Genomic DNA, 22,631 nt, shown 5'->3' with positions numbered 1-22,631 from the left:
GAAGTATTGAGCTGAGTAGTTCTTAGTGTTTTGTAATTGCCCTCTGCATACTCACACACTTCAACATAGGATGCTTCATCATCTTTTTTGACTTTATTGGTAACCATAGGATGGGAAACTAGCAATAAAGTCTATAAATCCAACAGAAAAATATTTGCACACAAAAAAACTCAGCAGCGGAGTCATTTTCTTCTTTAAAATCAAAAATTATTTTTTTGCAACCAAAGTCGTTGCCCCTTGCTGGACTTGAAATTGACAATGCACTGCACTGAGAAGTGCAACAAAATATCTGTATACATCATCATATTCACAAAAATGGACCTTGAGGTGAATACAGTGTTGTTAGACTAGCCAAAAAGCTGCAGCCATGACTGGTGGACTGCAATTGGTTCTGTTTCCACTAATGTGAATCAGCTTTAACTCCTTATTACCAACGTAATGCAAATGAAAGTCTAGCTAGCAACTAGCTCTGAAGCAAGTATAAAGTACTGAATGCAAGTGAAAAAATAATTAAATAGTAATTAAAATCAAAGTGAGAGAAGAGAAAATTGTCCAGTTTTCATCAATCCAAATAAAAAATTGGACCAGAATCCCTGCATCTTATGTAAAAAAAAATTCTTAATAACATCAAAAATGTGAAACTGCTCTCAGTACTCGTCTACTCACACTGTGTAATTCAACGTAAAAAACATGACCAGAGCTATTTTCCACAGTGGTTCTAAAGTCATTCAATAGTACACCACGTACGTACCAGTGTTGTGTGACTGTAAACATGCTTGTGTTTTTCCACCCTTGCTCCATACAGTGCATCGGCATGCCTACCGCTGTCTCTGCAGTATATACACACGCATAAACATTTCAAGAGAAAGTCTGAAGCAAAATGGTTGTGATATTTAGAAAGTCATAATCATATTCACTTCTGACTTTACAAAGGGCACAGCCCATAGGGGGTCCATAGAACATTAGAATAAATAAGTAATGAATATTCCGTTTTGTTCCTTTCAGCACTGTCGCCAGTTACATCTTAGAATTCCATCAAAAAATAAAAACAATCTTTTAAAGATCCATAACCCTCTTTTGCCTCAGGATGCCCAGACTGGTCAAAATGTTATCAGTGAAGTCAGTGGACAGGGGGCTTAGTGGCAAGGTATATTATATTTGATTACAAATTTACTACTTTCTGGTAAATGACATATCTGACATGGGCTTTTTGTTATCGTCTATGGAACCTGATATACACTCGGTAGCAACTTTGTTAGGTCCACCTGTTCAACAATCATCTCTGAGGCTTACAGAGGATGGTCTGAAAAAGAGAAAATATCCAGTGAGCAGCAGTTCACTGGAAGAAAACACCTTGTTCATGCCAGAGGTCAGAGGAGATTGGCCAGAAAGCTTCGACTTGGTAGGATGGCACAAATAACTCTCTGAATGGACAGCACATTGAACCTGGAAGCAGACAGAAGACCACACCAGTCTGCTGCCACGCCTGCCATCTAAGAACAAGAAACTAAGACAACATAGCTCACATGGACTTACCAATATTTTACAACTAAAGACTGTAGAAATGTTCCCTGATTTTATGTTAACATCAGAATTTGGCATAAATATTATGAAAGCATGGATTCATCCTGCTGTGTACCAGCTTCAGGCTGGTGGTGGTGCTGTAATGATGTGGATGTTTACTTGGCAAACTTTGGACCCCTTATAATATCAACTAAGCACTGTTTAAATGCCACAGTTGACCATATCCATCCCTATATGACCAGAGTACCCATCTTCTGATGGCCCTGAAGTACTGTGTCATGTCACAAAGCTCAAATCTTCTCAAATTGGTTTTTTGAACATGATAATGAGTTTGCTGTACTCACATGGCCTACACAGCCACCAGATCTCAGTCCAACAGAGCATCGTTGGAGATGTAACGGGAGATTCACTGTCAAATCTGCAGAAACTGCAGGATGGTATCCTGTCAATAGCACTGAGGCAGCTCTGAAAGCAAACGAGGGTTGTGCAGTACTACCATGGTTTACCTACTAAAGTGACAGGTGAGCATTTAAATCCAAATGAAACATTTCCTGAACTTCGTTTGGTCTTTGGGGTTTTTTTTTGGAATTGCTGTTGATATGTGATGAAAACATGTATTTTTATGTTATGCACAAAACAGGATTTTGAGATATTTGAAGCAGTTGTGGGGCTTTTAGTTTATTTTGAAATCAAACTACACAAACACTCCTAATGAAACAGATCAGCTGAGCTTTTATATCAGAACATTAAGAATGATTTACCAAATCCACCCAACTTACTGTGGGTGTAGAGTTTTCTTTTAAAGATCATTTGAGCTTATCACAGTTTTACAATTTAGTTCTGCAGACTGGAAGTTGTAATTAAGCTGTAATTAAGCAAAACTCTTTAAATTCAGATGTGTGCTTACAAATTCCAAACACAGTACCATTAGAATTTTTTTCACCATTTGGTCGGATTATTGGCACATCAGTGTAGATATACATCAACAGATATAGGCAGTCGACCGTGCCTTCACATATGCCACATCAAAAATACATCAGTTCATTTCCCCTGGGGTCGTAGAATAGCAATCTGCCGCATCTGCATAAAGCCTTCTGGGAAATAAACAGATTCCTATACCTCTACAATAAGTTTAAACTCCTTCTGGACTCAAACTACTCTGCATCAAGCACCACTCCAGTGAAGGTGGCAGTCATTTTCTCACAAAAGTTTGTTATTTATTTATTTATTTAGTTTTAATTTTGCTAAGTGCATGCCCTGCTTCCCTCTGCGCTGCACACATTCACACCTGGCAGATGGCCAGTACAACCAGTTTTTTTTACTATTGAGCACTTCACAGCTCTTTTGGGGTGAAGTGTTCAAACTTATCTCAACAGTAGCTGGAGGTGGAAGTGTTTCTCATTCACAGGCTCGCATTTTACTCAGGTTTACATTGCATTAAAAATGGGGATGTGAGGAAGGAGGACCCAGGCGTGAAGCTCTGAATGCAAACAGTGCTGTTTATTTACAGTGAAATGGAAAATAACAATAAATCCTCAGTGTTCCTTGTCCCTGCTCCTCAGTGTCTGAGCACCCCGTGCTCGCTGCCCTCTTGTCTCCACTCTTCTCCTGGGGAGAAAACAAACAGGCAGCCGTAAGACACACACAATGCAGCAGACTAACTGTACTGACTGTCCGAAAGACTAACGTGAAGTCACGCAATGATTCAGCGTCAGAAAGAGCTCCACCGCACTCTTAAGTAGCTCCTCCAACGAGGCTTGATCAGCTGTGTGAGGGTCTTCAGGTGTGGCCAACCACCTGGCTGGGCCACACCCACCAGGCCTGAAGTGGTAACGGTGCTGCAGAACACTGGCATACGACACACACACACACCACACACACGCACACACACACACACACACACACACACACACACACACACACACACACACACACACATACACACACATATACCTGCAAGCAGGGAGAACGAGGGACAGCACACCAAAAACACACATGATAAAAGTCCATAACTGCTAAGGGACCCTGGATCAAACTGACCCAGGACCCTGACAAAAAAGGTGTGCGTTAGGCTCATGCAACACTGCATAGCCTCTTCACTGACGCTGGATATCACTTCAGGTTTTACATTAGTTTTCAGTACTTTTTTTTTTTATTGTCACATCAAAATTTTACACAGCGGCTGCTGCCAACTTTCAACTTGCTTGTCACATTTTTAATCAGAATATATATAATGAACCTCACCAACACATGTAAACCATTTCAAATGTATTTTTGTAAATTGAGAAAAATTGGATTAAAATGCGTCTGAAATAAGTATGACATGAGCCGTACTACGACAAATTGGTGTGTATCATGTACCCTAGAGGGTTTCTAAACACAACGTAGTCACAATTTCACTGTGCTGCTAATGAGATCTGATAGCACGTTGACATATGTAAAAAGTAATAAAGCGCAGAAAGGTGCTTTATTTTGCTGCTGAACATCAAACAATGAAGTATCTTTTCATTCCACACGAGAAAGGCACGTATTAATAAGTCAACTTCTCAAAAAAGTTGGCACTGAGGCAACAGGAAAAGTAAGCAGTAACCAAAAAGTAACCAACAAACAAACAAACAAACAAACAAAACCAATCCTTCTGCACAAGGGACAAGGCCAAAAGTCATTATTGGATCTCCATGATCTTGGAATCTCCAGGCCCTCAGGGCAGCACTGCATTAAGCACAGACATGAGTTTTAAAACTAACTGGGCTACACATCCATAAATGCAGGTATGCAGGTTAAAGTTCCATCATGTAGAAAAGAAGCCATGTGTGAATATGATCCAGAAACACCACCACCGAAACAAAGGGAAAACCTGCTGTGTGGTCAGATTAATCAAAATTTGAAATTCTTTTTGGAAAACATGAACATTGCATATCAGCTCTCAGTTCAAAAGCCTGCATCTCTGATGGTACAAGGGTGCATTAATGCCTATGAAATTCACAGTTTGTCTGGAGAGATGTCATCAATGCTGAAAGGTATATAAAGGTTTTAGAGCAATATATACTCTTATGCAGATGACATCCTTTTCAGGGAAGGCCTTACATATTTCAGCAAGACAATGCTAAACCACATACTGGACTGCCTGCAGTCCAGACCCTTAAACAACTGAAAACATTTGGCCAATCAGGAAATCAGGAAATAGGACAAAGAAGACTCAGGGACAGCTGGAATACTGTATTAGAGAAGTATGGTTCAGCATTGGATTATGGACTGTTGTTACAAAAGAGGGGAGGCTACACATGAGCCTATCCCAACTTTTTAAGAGTTGTTGCTGCCATCAAATTCAAAATGAGCTTTTTTAATTATAATGGTATATCTACTCAGTTTAAACATTTGATGTGTTTTCATGTTATGTGTAATTCCAACACACTGTTTAACATATAGATGTTAAACGGTATCTTCGTTGGTTGTATGTTAAACATTAATGGCAAAAAATTGTCCCTGTTGTTGGAACTAAAGGAAATACAACAGATTCAGAGATTTTATGGTTCATTCTTTGGGCACCTTGAATGTTCATGGTACCAACCAATCCCATTATGAGCTCATGTTCTGTAATGATGATCTTACCCTGTAAATGACTTCAGGATTTTATCTATGGCTTTTAAAGTTTTTCAAGAAAAAGAAAAGTCATGTCATTTGATGTAATAGACAGACTTTTTAGGGAAATGTCTGTAGTATAATACACTTCAATCTATAATAAATTGTGCTCAAACAAAGTTCAAACAGAGAATCACTAAAAACCTCAGAATACATGGTCATAAAACATTGTCTTTTGGCTCCCCAAATTTCCATTTAAACCATCACTCCCCAGCATAAAAGGTAAAAGCACTTACTTTTCAAACCTTCAGCTTCCTGCAACCTCCCTGCAATGCATCAGCCACCCAGGAGTGAATCATGAATAGTTTGCAAATAGCTAAAATGTTAGTGCTGAGGTGGTACAATGAAGTAGATGAAGAGATGCACAAAGAACCCAAGGTGCAACAACCTTGACAGTGCTGCTGGCAAGCTGGCAATACTTTCGCCCTAACAAAAGAGTAAAAATAGACTTGAGGAAGTGGTGGAGAAAAATAAAGCAAGGACGAGGTGGTCAGTGTGATAACAGTTACTGAACAGCCTGCTGTAGCAAGTTTGTGAATTGAGATGTCAGCACCAACTCTCGGTAATTTGAGACTTACTGTTTAAGTTGTCTTACTGTAAATAGTATCATTTCTATTCACAGCCAAATAAGTCAGAAGTTAGCAGATTAGCGGAAAGCTAAATTCAAGAGGAGTTTTGTCCCCAGTGGTCATCTCTGTTTCCTGTTCGTCACTTTAATGGTCCTGATGGAAATCTCCAGCACCGTTTTCTGTGTGAGTGATTAAACATCTCTAAAAGTAGAAAATTTATCAGATATAATTGATTTTATTTAATAGATTTCTACAACATCCTCAACATGTCTGTGTAATGAAAGCCGTGTCTAATTATATAATTATCTTTTTTTCTTATTTAAATTTTGTTCATATTAAAGTTTATGTCAGTCTGTCACCAGGCATCTTACTGCAGTAAAGTGATGACATAATTGCTCAGCTCAAAGCTACACGAAGGAATTCTGATGAGAGAGCGTTTTAAATTTAGTAGCTGTTGATCAAAAGAGTGACAACAACTGGGGAGGTTGCTTAATTTCAAAGCAAAAGCAATCACAGACACACACCTACACAACCACACACACAACCTGCAGATGTACTGTAGAATGAAGTGGCTAAGTAGGAAGGTTTTCAAAAACTGATGAGTCTTTTCTTAGTCAAATAAAAAATGTTAAAAAAGAAAAACAGGGGGACAAATTTACCAAAACTGGCTTAAACTGAGCATTTACCAAGTGATATGTTAATGACAAATTTCTGTCATTTGTCATTCAATCATTTCCACCTCTTATAGTAGTTTTACATTAAAGGATATTCCAAAGTGAAATGTTAGACATTCACATCACAAATCTTGCCTTACAGTGGTAGTAAATTTGGAAATGATCATTTGTGAATGGCAAAAGCAAATAGGAGAGATAAATTAAAGCAAAAGCATTATCGCATATTAGTTCAGCTCCCACTTCATATTTTCCTCTCAGGTAAATCAACTTCTTCAGTGAATTATTTCTTATCACGACAGATGTTCAGAGCCTGCAGAGATGAAAATTAACAGCTGGACATAATAAAGAAAAAAGTGTTGTCTCACTGTTAGCCTTATATGACTACACATGCAAAAATATAGTTGGTACTATTCTGGAACGTCATCTTGTAGAACTCTCATCAATTATTCTTGCAAATCCCACAGTGCAGCTAAAAGCATTCTGAAGAAAGAAATTATCCAAAAGACAGAAGAATTTTGCAGCCTTTATTTCCATCTCTTATGTTTATCTACTCGCAGCTCTGTGCACTTTGGATTTAAAACACATTGATCAGACCCCTGCAGACAAACTGTGATCTTTCTGCATAGTTTACTTTTCAGAATTGACAAAATTCTGCTGCTAGCATTTTTAAAACTAATAATTTCACACCAATAAGTAAAAAATCCAGAGGTACAAACTTTATGAGGTAGAGAACATGAGATTAAAGAGTATTGCAGTAGTCTACACGTTCAGGAGGAGATCACAGAAAGAGCATCTGGTGTAAAAACAATCTGCCAAATCAAACGTTTGGACTTACCTGCTGTGGTGGCCCCTTGTGAATAATGGAGCAGGTAAAAGTAGCTTCAGATGACAAGAATAAAGCTTTAATTGTATGAAGACACATAAAAACCAGGACCAAATTCACTAATATATTAAGTAATTAAAAGTTGTAATATAAGTATATTATTCAGTGTCACCTGACTCCAGCTCTAACTATATGCTTTATGAAAAAGAGGGTCGCTACTTGAACAATTAGGCTTAAAACTTTCCTTTTTGAGTTTTTTTCCTGTTAAAAGGAGGATTTTCCTTCCATTGTGAAAGAAAGTAAAAAGAAAACTAGAACCTCACATTGAACAAAAAAGAATACTTATAGTATCAGTGACACATGTTATTGAATACACCTGCAATTTCCAGTTAGCCTAACTGCATGACCATGGTTAAAATATCTCATGATAACACCAGCTTTTTCATTTTTGGACCAATAGGCTCTGGCTTCTGGCATTTCTGTATCATAGCTCCACAAGAAAAATAATACTGATTGTTACATTCCAGCAGGAATCGTAAGGCATGGAATAACTCATTTGAAGCCATAATAATCAAAATCCTCCCCAAAACCCAGCATAGACAGTTGTTACTTGCAAAGGCTGGAGAAAAAAATCAAACCCAGATCTTTAGGGTTTGTCAGCAGACATCGGAGTTTCTCTGAAAGCTCAGGCAGTGTAAGGACTGATATTCTGTACCTGAAATTTTTCAATGGAGGTCTTTTTTCCTTAAGGAAGACAGTGTGTTTTTTGGGCTTTGCCAGATAATTTTTTTTTAATGAATGGTGATAAATATAATCTAACGCTTGCCTCCATATTTTTTAAGGAATAAGAATGTGTTTTTAATTTGAGTTGGGTGCAACTAAAACACACATCCTCAACACATAAACAGAATAAAAAGAATGCCAAAGGCATTTATTTTTTTTTGATTGATTTAAATATAGATTTGAGCTTTATCAAAGAGAATGTGTCTGTGAGAAAGCAAATGGAGAAAAGTAAAACATTTCCTTTGTAAGCAGTCTTCGAATTCAGCACAGAAAAGGGTTGATAGAATCTTCAGTCACATACATCTTTATAACAAATAAATCAAATTGTATTTCAGCAACAAATACTGCATGATTCCCTCATCCTTGTGTTTCTGCTGGTGTGTGATTGTAATCTGCATCATAACTCTTTTCATCGGTCGTGTGTGTGTGTGTGTGTGTGTGTGTGTGTGTGTGTGTGTGTGTGTGTGTGTGTGTGTGTGTGTGTGTGTGTGTGTGTGTGTGTGTGTGGTAACGTTAGGCTTATAGTTTTTGCTCAACAGCCTTTTAATTGAATATCTGCACATAGCTGTGTACTGCAGCATGGGAAAAGAGAGGCAGGGGGTGGAAAGATGAAGGAGGAGCCTGTAGAAGAAGAAAAGAAAAAGTAATTAAGAGCAAGAGAGAAAGAAGGAGAGAAGGTCTTTGGACTGTGGGGAAAAGTAAGAGAGAGAGGGAGGGTAGAACTAGTGCTGTTAAGCCAACGCTGACTTCATGTCTCACTGTCACCTCCGGGCCCAGTGCTGTTCTGTGCTGATGCACACAGTCTTCTTTGCCCTGTAGTAAGATGTGTGTGTGTGGTGTGTGTGTGTGTGTGTGTGTGTGTGTGTGTGTTGTGTGTGTGTGTGTGTGGTGTGTGTGTGTGTGTGTGTGTGTGTGTGTGTGTGTGTGTGTGTGTGTGTGTGGTGTGTGTGCGTGTGTGTGTGTGTGTGTGTAGAGCAGTTTTTGAGAGAACAAGTTTGAGTTTTAGATAATCAGGGTGTGAATGTTTTGTGACGGTTAGGGTAAGGAGGGAGGGAAGGAATTATGTCCGTGTTGGGAGAATGTGTAGCAAAATAAAACCAGAGAGTACTGAAATTACTTTTTGTAGCAAATAACTTAATGTGGCAGTTTTGTAATTCAAGTAATCCATTGTTTAGTTTGCTTTTAATAAATGCAATTAGTTGCTAAAAAAATTGCACCTTTTCCTCGTTCCTTTTGCTGCCAGAGTTGAAGGGAAAAAATCTGTAATGCATTTACACTAATTCTATTTCCTTCTCCTTGAGAGGTACCTGTATATTTGAAGGTATCAGTCCTGCAGTTGTATAAGTGTGCGTGTTGATTTCTGCTTCAGGAGGAGAATGACGTCAGGTCTACAGGTTCAAAACATCAAGACCTACTTTTTGATTTGTCTAACTCTGACTGTGATTCCAGGGGAAATTCAAAAGCTTTTTGCAGGTTACTTGTGGAGGAGATGACATGAATATCAACTGAGATAAAATCAGTTCATTCAAAGTTAGATGTACAGAAAGCCTGCCTGTTGATTCTTTTCATCTGGATGCAGCATTTCCCACTGAAGATTCTGCGTCCAGATGAAAATAATCAGCTTTCTGGGATTTCTTTACCTGGGTGATCAAGGATGCATCAAGACATTTCAACAAGTTACTTTTCTCAGGAGGTAACACTGTAACCACAGATTTTATATATGTATAGTAGAATAACTCAAAAGAATAAAAACAATAGGATAATACAAACTACAGTAGAAGTATAGTGGCATGAGGTTGGAAAGATTGGCTGTTTCCATCCATGCAGAGCCTGGTCTGCATTATCCAAGATAAATAACAGTTTGTTTAGTGACCTCCGCCCCACCAGAGCCACAGTCATTTGTATGCTTGTTTGCAGACTTCCTATAGTGGAGTAAGAGAAGTTTAGGTCATTGCATTGGTTGCTCCATGCACCAACTGTGATGTCCTCATAGCCCTGCAACCATTTATTCTTACACTTGAAGCACACCAAACTTGCTGCAGTATTCTCCTTAATAAGATGTCACCACTGCGTCAGTACACCACTAGAAGAAGTTAAAACAGGAAGCAAAGGGATCAATTAGTTTTTTCTCAAGAAAATCTCACTTTTAAAGCTGCAGCATTTCCCTCTCCATAATCTGAGAACGTCTCCTGATACAGCAGTGGTCAAAAGTTTATTTAAATTCATCATGGGAATGACTGTCATGGTAATTATGGGCCGTTATTGATTTCTTTGAACTGTTGTTTTTCCAGGATGTAATGATTGTACAGCATACGTATTTAACCCTCTTAAGGCAGGCGTTGCAGATTTGCAACAGTTAAAAACTAACAACCTGATTACCCCACATACATATTTTATGAGTTTTTTTTTACTCAGAAGTACCACTGCAGGTGTTCTTTTGTGCATTAGCAACAAAAACTTAATTTGAGCCTGAGAGGGTTAATGACTTTTACAAAACAAGAATTGGGACCATAATCTTGAATTCATTTTAGATTTTCCTCAAATCAACACGGTCAAAATTAAACACACAAGGTCAAATATATGCATTTACTCCCACTAATATTAATCAATCTATGTATGTATTAATGTATTAAATAATACTTATTAACTATCCTTTAATAAGTTGCAGTTCAACTACACTTTTATTAGGCATCAACAAGCTTCTGGCATAATTCTGGGGGAAAATTTGACGACTCCTCTTGGCAGAATTCATTGAAGTTGGTTGGTTTCCTGGCACAGAGCTGGCTTTTAAGCATAGTCCACACACAGTCAAGCATGATGGTACCACCGCCATGCTTGACAGTTGGTACAGTGTTCCTAGGTCTGAAAGCTTCACTGTTATTCCTCCAAACAAAGCTCTTGTCACTGTGGGCAAATAGCTCAGTCTTTGTCTCATCTGACCATAAAACTTTTAAACAGAAGGTATTTAGAATTTAGTTTGTCCATGTGGGCAACTGCAAAATTCAGCTGAGGCTGAAGATTCTAATTTTGGAGCAGAGGCTTCTTTCTTGGTCAGTCGATGGCCATGCAAAACTTACTTCACTGTGGACAATGACACTGGTGTTCCAGCAGTTTCCAGTTCATGGAAGTCTTGAGCCTTGGTGGTTCCTGGCTTGTTCCTGAACATCCTAGGCAGTTTGCTGTCATATAAGTGTGACAGTTTTGCTCTTCTTCCAGACCTTGGAAAAGTGATGACCAGTTTGAATAACTTGTATTTATGTACTTTTTAAACAGATGATTCTACAATCTTACTGGTTATGGAAGGAATTTGTCAAAGCCCTGACCTCAGTGCAGGGAAACCACACAAGTTAAACGAACTCTACCAATTCTGACAAAATCAGTAATCGAATGTCCAGCCAGAATTATACCAGACGCTTGCTGATGGTTATCAAAAGCTGTAATAAAACTTGCTAAGGACATCTAGCCAGTAATTAGAGGGTTTTCATGTATACTTTTGACCCTGTGTGTTTGAGAGAAAACACAAAATAAATTCAAGCAAAATTTTCCCATAGACATCACATCTTTATGTATGCATATATTTAACCTGGCCATGGCTGTGACATTGATGAAACTCATAGCCAAATAAAAGAGGCAACACAGTTGGTCTTAGCTGTGTATTACACACAAAAAACGCATCACATTTAAACATGTGTAGGCGGTTGTGACAAAGCCAGCAATATGTTCATGTTGTCGTGCAGGTTTAACATATGTTTGTGCTCAGGAGTTGTGTATTTGCACGTGTCTCTTTGGGAAATAGCAAATCCAAAAATGTCTTGTTGGTGCTTACACCTCTTTGTGAACGATTTTAGCAACTTCATAAGGATCCTGCTATCTTTGCACGTTTGAGGAGGGCTGTGTGTTTAATGTCACAGGATGAATGAGAATGCAGTCATTTTAATTTTGCCATCTGTTTGCCTAAAGATCAATTGACTTTAGTGAAAATTTCATGCCATGCATTGAACAAACAATTCTTTCCTTGGCTCAGAGACCAAGAGTCCTGGAAAAAGAACACATAAAGCCAAGTTATCCACACACCTCATATAACTCAACTTGGTATTTTGACATCTTTGGGTTTATTATTAAAGCACCAAGTAAGGTCCATGTTGTAGAGCTGAACTGATTGCACCCATGATGTTCACCCATCAGTCGAAGATTGCTCTTTCTCTTGCTGGAAGATTGCTTGCCACAAGGATGTACCTTAGGATTGACTTGGCATCATTGGATTTGATAGTCACCTTTTCAAATCTTTCCACATCCTCTGGCACAGCAGCAGTTGGCGAGCGCTGATGATTCACAAATGACTTCGCAATAACTGGAAAGCAGAAAACAAGAGCTGCAGAGATGTGATTACGTGGGAAGTCAGTGCAGGTGGCAGTATTTTAAAGGTTAAAAATGTGGGCTTTTATTTGGAAATGCTCTGATTTGAATCTGCAAATCAGCAAGGAGGAATATGAGATTGAGGGCGAAATGATGAGAAGCCTGTGACTGCTGTTGATGTGCTCCTGCAGATTTCAACCTAAAACAAAAAACTGGCACAGAAATGCAGAGATTTGCGGGCGGGCGCTACAGATTGAAAAAGGCAAATGACATGGCGTAAATAACAGGAGTGCTCTAATCATTTTTAGAGTTGATTATTTTGACTGAATAAATGTCACAGCTGATGTGATACTGATGGCCATTTCTGTAATTTTATCCAAAAACAAAAAAAATCCAAAAGGTCCAATTATTTCTGAATTTTTCTTATAAATTGAATTTATTGGGAAGCTGCAGTTAATTACATCTCCTGATAAAACATTCCTTCAAAGGTCAGCGACAGCATCCTTCTTTTAAATTATACTGACATGACATCGACATCACTTTAGACCATCAGGCTTTCTTTAATGCAGACCCACAGCTGTTGAATATTGATCCAAGCTGCAATCTCTGGGGCTAAAGAAATGAAGCCAGTGTTGAGGTGAGTGAGTCACCATAAAGCCCCATGTTAAACTCAAAATTTTGAAAAACACATAAATGTGTTACCTGCGTGGTACGAGAAATAGCTTTTATTTATTTATTTATTTATTTATTTTTGTAGCTTACCAGTTAAAGTTTGCTATATCGAGGGTATGACTGACACACAGCTGTAGCTGAAGCTTGTTCTCTTGAAGTAGAAATATTCCTCAAGGTCACTTCTGGAACACTTGCGTTGGTTGTTTTAAATCAAAGACCAATATGGTTATTTTGTTGGACGTCTAGTTCTATCTTGGATATTTCACACGATAATCAATAAACTTGACTTGAGGGAACATCATCTGTACCAAATGTCTCGGTTTACTTAGCAGTTGGACTAAACTGAAGGACTTTCAAGCTGTCCTGACCATCTCTAGAGAAACTTTTAACATGACTAAATAAAGTTCTTCCAGCATTTGTTGTCATTTGGAAAACTTGTAGCCTGCACAGGCTCCCATCATATGCTTGGCATTAGAACAAAATGGCCTGCCTGGATACATCAAAGGCTCCAAATGTAGCCAGCGACATCATTTTGAGTCCCTGTGCTGTAAATGCCAATGTGGAGGGAAATGTGTAGCCGTGACTTATAATGTAGTCAAAACTCTGAATGGAAAATATTTCTTTGGTTCAAGCTATTTTTGATCTTCTTTCTGATCATTTTTAAAACATTTATTCAAGTAATATTGAATGCTATCCAATTCAAAGTGCTGCCAAACTGATCGGGGATATTACACAGTATTACTCAGACAAAGGTTAAAAAGTACGAAAAATGGCTGTGTACACATGACAGTCTGTTCCAGTCTGGCATACTCCAAACCTCATTGTCACCATGCTTTGGCATTAGACTCAGTAAGGTGGCACTGTGCACATGTTCAGTTCTGTCCTCCTTGCTCAACCATCCATCATCCCGTCACAGAATACAAGACTTTCTCAGTAGCGCTCCTTACAATGCAACACCCAGCCCCCCTCCCAGTTCTCCATTTTCTCCTCCAGCCCTTCAGGAGTCTGGCTGTCACAGCATGTTTCCTGTTACAACTCTTCTGATTCCTTCCTCTCCTGTCAGCCCAAACCTCCCGTTATCTATCCATCTGAAACACGAGCCGGTGTCTGCTCTGCAGCAGTTCAACTGGAATTGGAGCTGGTTGCACTTGGTCAAGTTCAGACTGACAGGAAAGTGGTGGGAAGGTCTGGTATACATGGCGGTATGAGATGAACTCATTTGACTTCAGAAAGAACTGGTTGCATAAGAGTTGGGCTCTGAATACTTTGTCTATTATCACGACTAAAACATATTTCCATGTCAGTGTTTTGTTCCAAATCGTCTGTCAAGCAAAAGTTAAAAAAAATCATCATTATACGTTTCTGCTTTGGCAACCGTAGTAATGAAATGAGTCAACGTGACTTTGTTCTTGAGTGGCAGACGGCAAACAGAGTTACAAAGAGCAAGAAACTGCAGGAATCCCGCACCAAGGCATATTCAAGGTCTCTATTAAAATGCAGTCATCTTCTGTTATGTCACTTTATATACACAAGAAAAGCCAGTTCACTTATGCTGGTCTTAATGTTATAAAATTATCAGTGCAAAGAAGCAGACACCCTGCAGGTCTATCTGCACAATCAGGAAGACATACATTCAAATCTACGTTTAGGAATCAAATTAACAAAATACTAAACTTTGAATGTAGTCATAATGTAACAGTTAATTGAATTTCGGGCGGTCAGATTGAGCACGTTCTTTTATTACTATGAATTTCTATTTGAGTGCTTTAACGATATTCATAGTGTCCCTTTACATTGAAACACTCATGAATAACTTAACAATATTAGGGTTACACTATAAGGGCATAAGGTTTAATTACTCAGTCTTTGTTTCTACTACGATACTGAGGAGCCTTAGTTATCATTGCTTAGGAGAAAACGGTTTGCAAATGGAGCAGTAATGTCAGAAGGGCTTTTCCATCCACAGGAGCCTTAATCTCAGGGATGGGATAGTTTCTGAGTTTTGACCTTAAAGAAATATTTCTGAGGGAAAATACTAACTTATTTCTTAGATAAGAAGATGAGCCTTCTCTCATGTCATGTGAAGCTTCTGTCAGCACCCTGGTCACTTAGCATATTGACTGAAAATAGGGAAAATGCTAGTGTGGCTCTGTCCAATGATAGCATGCAATCTCTTTAAAGAAAAAGAAGGAAAAGAGGAAAAACATGTTGCAGCTTTGCAGGTGTTTATTCTTCCACTGAGGGCTCCATGCAAGTTGACTTCAAATTTGAAAATAATTTCTGGGAAATCAGCAAAAGGAAAATTTGTTTTTAAATGTGTCATTATGTACTATTATGTGAATACCATGAGCTGGTGCATTGAGATAAACAGCTGGTGACACTGATTGTTCAGTCAGGTGCCATTAAATCTGTGCTTAAAAGGGCACAGCCATATAATATAAGAGAGGGGCAGATAAATGGCAAATTAGATGAATAATTACATTGTAAACAACATTAAAAACATGTTTCTAAAACACCAGTTTCAAAATGTTGGGGCAGTATGTAAAATGTAAATGAAAAAAATATATAATGACTTGCAAATTTTAGAAATCCACATTTTGGTCACAATAGAGCAGAGAAAACATTGAATGTTTTCTCTGCTCTATTGTCCCGTTTTAAGAAAAATATTAGATTATTCTGAATTTACTTTTCTGCAATAGCTCTCTGTGTTTCCCATCAATTCCATGTTTCCCACTGTGTAACATCCACTCTTCTTTTAACAACAATTTATATATACATTCTGGATTTATCTGTGAATTTATAAGAGCAATGTTGCCCACTGTTGTCAGATCCTTTGTTTATTGTCCCTGTAACAGTCCTGTGTCTTCTTTGTTAAATGTCTACAGTTGGTGAAACGTCTGGACTCAAGGCCGGACAGTTCAGCACCTGGACTTTTCTGATACAGTGATGTGGTCTTTAGCATTGTCTTGCAATGTGGAATCCCTTTTAAAGCATATGTTGCTCTAAAACAAACCTTTCCGCATTGACTACAATCTCATAGGCACTACTGTACTCTCACACCATCAAAGATGGGAGCTTTTGAACTCCTCTTTAATCCAGAGGATGCACATTCAGTGTTTTAGAAAAATAATTTAAATTCATCTGACCACAGAACAGCTTTCCACTTTGCATCAGTCCATTTTCAGCGAGCTTATAGATGCTTGCAAACAGCCGAAGTTGGGTTAGCAGCATAATGCTGTTGTTACTGTCCTGGATGCAGTTTGCACTTTACCATCGTACTCTCTTCCTTTTATGCAATAAAAATAAAATTAATATTAGATGCTCATATCCACACTTACAGCTCTACTATTTTCCTCCCCCAGCACAAAAACTGAAATCAGCTGATTGCAGCATGAATTCGAGTGGAACTGATGAGCAGAATCAATGGGCAAGCAGACCCACAATTCCAGGGAAATGAACGCTTACCCGATTCCCATCCCTAGTGACAGAGCTTAAACCTGCATTTGTGGATGGCATAGTGAGCGTTGACACAATGATTTCTGGGAGTTTTCCTGAGCCTATGTAGTGATTTCCATGCAGAGTCGTTGCTGTTTTTACTGATTTTTGTGAGATTCTCCATATTTTGGGAATCTTTTGATGATTTATCATGTGCTGTAGATAGTGAAATATTCAAATTATTTATAATTTTATGCTGAGGAACATTATTCCTAAATTGTTCCACAGTTTGGTGGATCTCTGTCTTTTACACTTGGTATACACCTAATGTTACTGACCTGTTGCCGTTTAATTTAATTAGTTACAAAATGTTCCTCGAGTTGTTTCTTTTTAATGTCACATAATTTTTGAGGTCTTCCATTAGTGCACATTAGGACAAGGTGTTAAAATTGAGGCGATGCAATTAATACACTTTATACTTGTGGATTTTTAATACTTAGAGTTGTCTCCAATTTATTAAACTCAGTTTCTGTCATCATCAAGACATTACTGCCACGCTAACAAATTTCCATGGGGTAGGGAATTTGAATTTTTTTCTGCTCATTGACTCGAGACCAATGTCCATACATCCATTTTCGTCACTGCTTATCCAGTTCAGGGTCACGGGGAGCTGGAGCGTATCCCATGACCCCGAGAAAGGTCACCAGAAGCTAATGTTTCCACCTGATTTTAACATCTTCTTTGGCTGATGATAATGTACAGACAATCCAGCTTGGTCAGGGATTAATCTAAGGACTAATGACTGACCTACCAGCATGATGGTCGGGACTCATGTCAAGTATTTGAACCACAGAGGAGTTACAGTATCTTTCCTGTTTCCCATTCCTCATTCTAAGCTAAACATCTTCTGTTAGTAACCTTCTATGTATAAGAAATAGTTTTTCTCATTTAACTATCAGCAAAAAAGTGAATTTTTATTCTTTTAATTTTTCTTTGTAGTAATTGTTACGCCTTGGGCATTTTATCAAAGAACCAGATACTTTCTCGCACAGCTGTTTATCACCTATATTTCTGATTCATCTCAGATGGCCCATGTTTCAAAAATGAACACCCCCCACTGAATCCTGGGGCTCATTTTACAACAGTAATTCGTGAGCAATGCTGACATGCAGGAACAGGGAAAGTGTAAAGATTAACACAAGGAGGAAAATATCTCATATCGCTGAAGTTTGTTTTTAAAAAAAGGTGAAAGAAATCTGTTTCACTTTTAAGAACTTCATGAGCCACTTTAGAAACAACAACCTCAAACTATCTTGCGTAGCTACAGGCCAAACAGTATGAACACAATCTGATTAATGCTTTTTGGGACACATTGACTTCCTGACTTGCTTACATATGGATTACTCGGGTATGATTTTGCACATTTACCAGAGTTGTAAAAGCTTCCAATTTAAATGTTGGTTTTAAGCAGATTTGACACAGAAAATGAAAGGTAATGGGAAAAATGTGCACAAGAGAAGGCCGTGGAGATCCATGCAGCATAAGAAAAAGAAGAAGCAATGGATGAAAGGAGAGTACAGAGCGAACAGGAGGAGGAGAAAAGGAAAAGATTACTACCATAGTACATCAGGCTTAGCTTCACATCCTTAATGGTAACTATGGAAATAATTATAGAGCAGACAGACAGACTGCTAGAGAGAGTGTGAGCTTCAGAGAAAGAGAAGGAGAAAGGGAGGGCAAAAGACAACGGGAGAGGAGAAGAAAAGGAGAACTATGGGGGGTAAAGTAGCTGAAAATGTTTGCTGGAATCCCTAAACTGTGTCTCTAATGATTGGTGATTGCTTAAAGATCAGATGCACAGGGATGACGTGTAGGTTAAACCCTCACAAAGCCAGTTTAACCGCCTTCTTACAGCAGCTGCAGAATATGCTGTGACATCTTTTATGCCTTATGTTAATCTTTCCTTTGATATGAAACTGCAAGATATCTTAGGTGGGGGGGAAAAGCATCAACAGCATGGAGGTCATATTATTTTTATCCACCGTTATATCTTACCAGCGATAAGGGGGCTCTAGCGTGGTGAGTACAGCAATAGTACAGTGTCATAATAAAACGGTGCTTTAAAAAGTTGTTTCAAACGCACAGTTGTCATGGAAACAGATCTAAGATACTCTTTCCCCCTCTGAAAGTGCTCATTGCTTATCATTACTGAAAGCCCAATCAATGGAGATGTCATTAACAGTGAAATAAAAAAAGTACTTAATGTCGCCTACATCAAAGTCAGATACATTGAGAAGTAAATTAAAGCTCCTGATGGATTTAGATAATTGGATGGATGACTTTGTTTATGCACTTATAAAAAGCAGCATGCTGTTGGAAATCAGCAGGGGTCAAGTGTGGCTTGGATAGAGAAATTAGCTGTGCAGTTTTTAATTTTGATTGGTCATGATTTGCCCGTGGGTGTGTGACAGCATGCATGGGCAGTTGGTACAGGACTGGTGGTTATACAGTATATTATGTGAGTGATAATATTGCATGCTTCCCACACAGTTGCCCCTGGCATGTACGTGTGTGTGTGTCTGTGTGTGTGTGTGTTAGCGGAAGGTGAAAGGTAAACAGAATAGACCGAGAGAGGAAAGGAAGATAGGAAGAAAGAGGGGAGTGTGGAAGCGAGAGAAACCACTCCAGGTCCCAGTCGGGAACCAAGCAGCCCCACCCCTTCTAAACATCTCTCTTCCTATTTCTCTCTCTCTCTTTTATTCTCCTTGCTGCTGGAAACAGAGAGAGGCAGCGAGAGAGGGAGAGACTGAAGCGCAGGGCATCAGAGCACTGCTGCTCCCTGCCTAAACTGAGCTGCTGTCCACCTGTGCGGGATAATCTCCGTCCAACCAGCAGCCAGGAGACACTACAACATCCACCGTTTGCCAGGCAGATTACTTGAGGGTGAACCGCCGTTTGGTGGAGGAATACGAGGGACTAAGTTGCCATTACAGCCTCGTTTTTTTGTTTTGTTTTTTTCCGCGTGCTGCTTGTCAGCTCCTGCCAAACGTTCAGTTTGTAGGCACTGCAGCTTTTAGACTACTTTATTCAGTGGCGCTTAGCTGTTTCTTGGCCACTCTCTCTCTTTTCTTTCCATAACGGTCTGTGTTTTTGGTGATTGTCCACACATTTCCGCCTGCATTTGGAAACTAAAGCTTCCGTTTGAATTCTTTCTGCTTGCTCGCTGGCTCAATGTTGGAGTTGTCCGATGAGAGCGAAGCGCCTTCGCTAAGCTTGCACATATAGAAAGGCGGACCTATTGCGCGCCGCACCGCTCCTTCACGCGCACATGGGCTCAGACGCGCACGCTCGCACGCACGTGCACACACGGCTGCAACTCCAGACATGCAGCTGGTTCCCCTGTGTGTGCACACCTTAGCTTCTGAGTGCCGTTAAACTCCAGAGCTTAGCACAGATAAGCGTTTAGCTTTCACCCATCCATCCTTGCCAAGTTCTTTCTGATATGCACAAGGGGGACACCCACTAAAGGAAACCATCGCAGAAACCATCTAAAAGATGAGAGAAATTGGCCTCAGCGGATTTCCCGTCGGTCACCGGATTTGTGAGTGCAGGGTCGGGGCGGAGGGCACCGGGGAGAGAGGACAGGGAGAGGCCGGGGAGGAGGAGCTCTCATCCGGACTGCCCGCCGCGGAACAGCCGCTGCTGCCGTGCTCAAGAAGCAGGCTGCTGCTGCCAGGGGGAGGCGGGGGGAGGATGAAGAGTGCCTCAGTCTGAAATTATAACACTCAGCTGGCTTTGGGAGTGTTTGTTTTCTTGCATTTTACCTCTCACTAATTAGTCTGAAGATGCGAGATAACGAACAGTGGCCTACTTAATAACTGTCATCCGTTCTCTCACCGGTGTGGCACTTTTGGGTCAGCTTAAAGGTAAATTCAGCACTTTGGTGAAGTGAAGGCCTGCAGTTGTGAATTTACCTGTGCAGTGGCTTTTGAAAGGACATCCTCCCACTTTACTAATTTCAACTTTGTGATTTTCTTTTCGTATTAGTTTAAGGTGTTTGTAGTAATATAAGTCAGACCTATACAGAATATCCTATTATCATTATAAAGGGACGTCTAGTGTGTCTGTGATACTCAGTAGTGGGTTTATAGTCGCTATATTGGACTTAATGGTCATTTCTATCTCTTCAATATTACTAGGATACAGTATTTCTTTAGAATAGCCAATATAAATACATAGTTTATAATTTTCTGTGATAATTAAATAGTATTGTATTTATATTTATTACAAGATCACTAAAATTCCTTTTGTACTCCCATATATGTAGATACCTTGAAGGAGCCCTGTTTCCAGGTGCCTTGATAGTGGAGGTTGGCAATTCATCATTTACTAACCTACCGAACTGTCTGAATTATCAGAAGTCATGATATGATTTAAAGCCAACATGGTAGTGTTTTTGCTGTATTGGGCTTTTGTAGTGCAATTTCAAGTTCTCTTGCTTCGTTTTAGTTCGAGTCCTCTTGATTCCTTTTTTCCTAGGCTGATTTGAGCACTGACTTTTTTAGCAATACTCCTCTGTCTGGAACTCGACCACAGCCTTATAAACCCACCAGAAGATGGTCACCTGCTTATCAAACAGTATGACAAGCACATGTGTGTCCTAACACTCAGTGGCAGATGCTGTTTGCAGATACACCAACACGCTCAGTTATTTATAGACATTAATATCACTGTGTGCTTTTGGAGTATCAGTTCAGAACAAGTGCCGATGCTCGACGGAATGTAACCCAATCTACGGAGCTTCAGAAGTTTCAGTCAGACGCAGAGACTTGGAGGAATACAGGCTGAACTCATCTTTAATAGCAGCTGGCAGCAGCTGACTGTGGGGGTCACAGACTGTACACTGGAAGTGCAGAGACACTGTCTTTAGAAGTTTGGACACAAAGCACAAGAGCCCCACCTGATCTAGGTAGGACATCTTTTTGTTTCATATTTGTTGCACTAAAACCTCTGCATATGCACATCCAGCTCATTATAACATCTGATGCAGGTGTACAATTTGAATTTTAAAATAGTCCTCTCTGCAGAAATACATCACTATGGCCGAACTGCAGTTTTGAAATTATAAGCTTGATTACGGCACTGATCTGAGCTTTTTTCGGAGACGGTGTTTCAGTTTTACCAGTTCAAAGTGTCTAATTTTGGAAATAATTTTGTGAAATTACTTAATGAAAATGCATAAAAAGCTGTTTCCAAGTGTGCTGTAAATGCACTCCTAATCTTCACCCTATTTGCACTCATCTCTTGTACAATGACATCACTTTCGTCTGTGTGTTTCTGCTGGTTTGTCGTCATGCTCAAGAGCACAAATAGTCCACCACTTCCCATCTGCTGTTGTCTCACATGCAGTGCAATAATACAGCAAAAACCCAGCATAAAACAGTGTTTGTGTTGCTCAATTTAATGCTAAAAGTTCATATTTCTTAGGTTTAATTAACTCTTTATTCCAATTAAAACAATTTGCTTGATGGGAGAGGGCTGTTTGGGTTATGGGGTTTAAAGGTTTGATGGCTCCTGATGTTCTTTTATTGCTCTGTGGGGAAAATTGCATGTGAAGTAAATAATGTACTGTGACAAGCATTGTCCTGGTAAATCAGATCAGGCCGTACTCTCTTCCCTTTGGTCTAAAAATCAAATATTTCCCACAAGAAACACAAGCTGGATCCAAAATTAGACCTTTCATTTCTTTGTGTTAAAGCTGCAGTAGGTGTGTTTGCAGAGAATAAGAAAGACAATCGCCCACCCCTCTTTCTACTTCCCACAGACACGAAGGCAAAAGCAATCGGTAGGCAGCTGAGTGACAGCTCTGAATGAAGCTCTCCTGCTCAAAAGTTTACCTCAGATTCCCAAAACACAGCATTAACAGTGACGGCAAATAGGAGAGAAATAGCACTATCAATAAAACCAGGACTCTGACATTATATTACTCATTTCTTTTAACCCTGCGGGGGAATTGCATTTGCCTGATTCAAACAAAATGTCAACTTATAAAAATCTGCCTATGATAGTTTTAGATAATGGGAGCACATAAAATAAAATATCTTGAGCTGAAGCATTAGAAAGAGCAACGGTAGAAACAAAACCAAGTATTAT

The 22,631-nt window shown here is 39.3% G+C and overlaps 1 protein-coding gene across 11 annotated transcripts in view; it reads left to right on the top strand.

Annotated features, from left to right (window-relative positions):
- syngap1b (synaptic Ras GTPase activating protein 1b) overlaps positions 1-22,631 on the top strand; it is a 175,285-nt gene that overhangs the window by 80,986 nt on the left and 71,668 nt on the right. Inside the window, exon 1 of one of the 11 annotated variants that reach the window (XM_042221321.1) lies at positions 10,413-21,447. The exons of the other annotated variants lie outside the window; for them this stretch is intronic. The gene's annotated coding sequence lies outside the window, so the exon portion shown is untranslated. Of the gene's footprint in view, positions 1-10,412; positions 21,448-22,631 lie in introns of those variants that run through there. 11 annotated transcript variants of the gene reach the window in all.

This window comes from Haplochromis burtoni, unplaced genomic scaffold, assembly GCF_018398535.1.
Source record: "Haplochromis burtoni strain Fernald_Lab_line unplaced genomic scaffold, NCSU_Asbu1 Contig_64, whole genome shotgun sequence".
In the NCBI taxonomy this organism is placed as follows: domain Eukaryota; kingdom Metazoa; phylum Chordata; class Actinopteri; order Cichliformes; family Cichlidae; genus Haplochromis; species Haplochromis burtoni.
The sequence above is the reverse complement of the archived record's forward strand: the minus strand, read 5'-3'. Positions and strand labels throughout refer to the sequence as shown.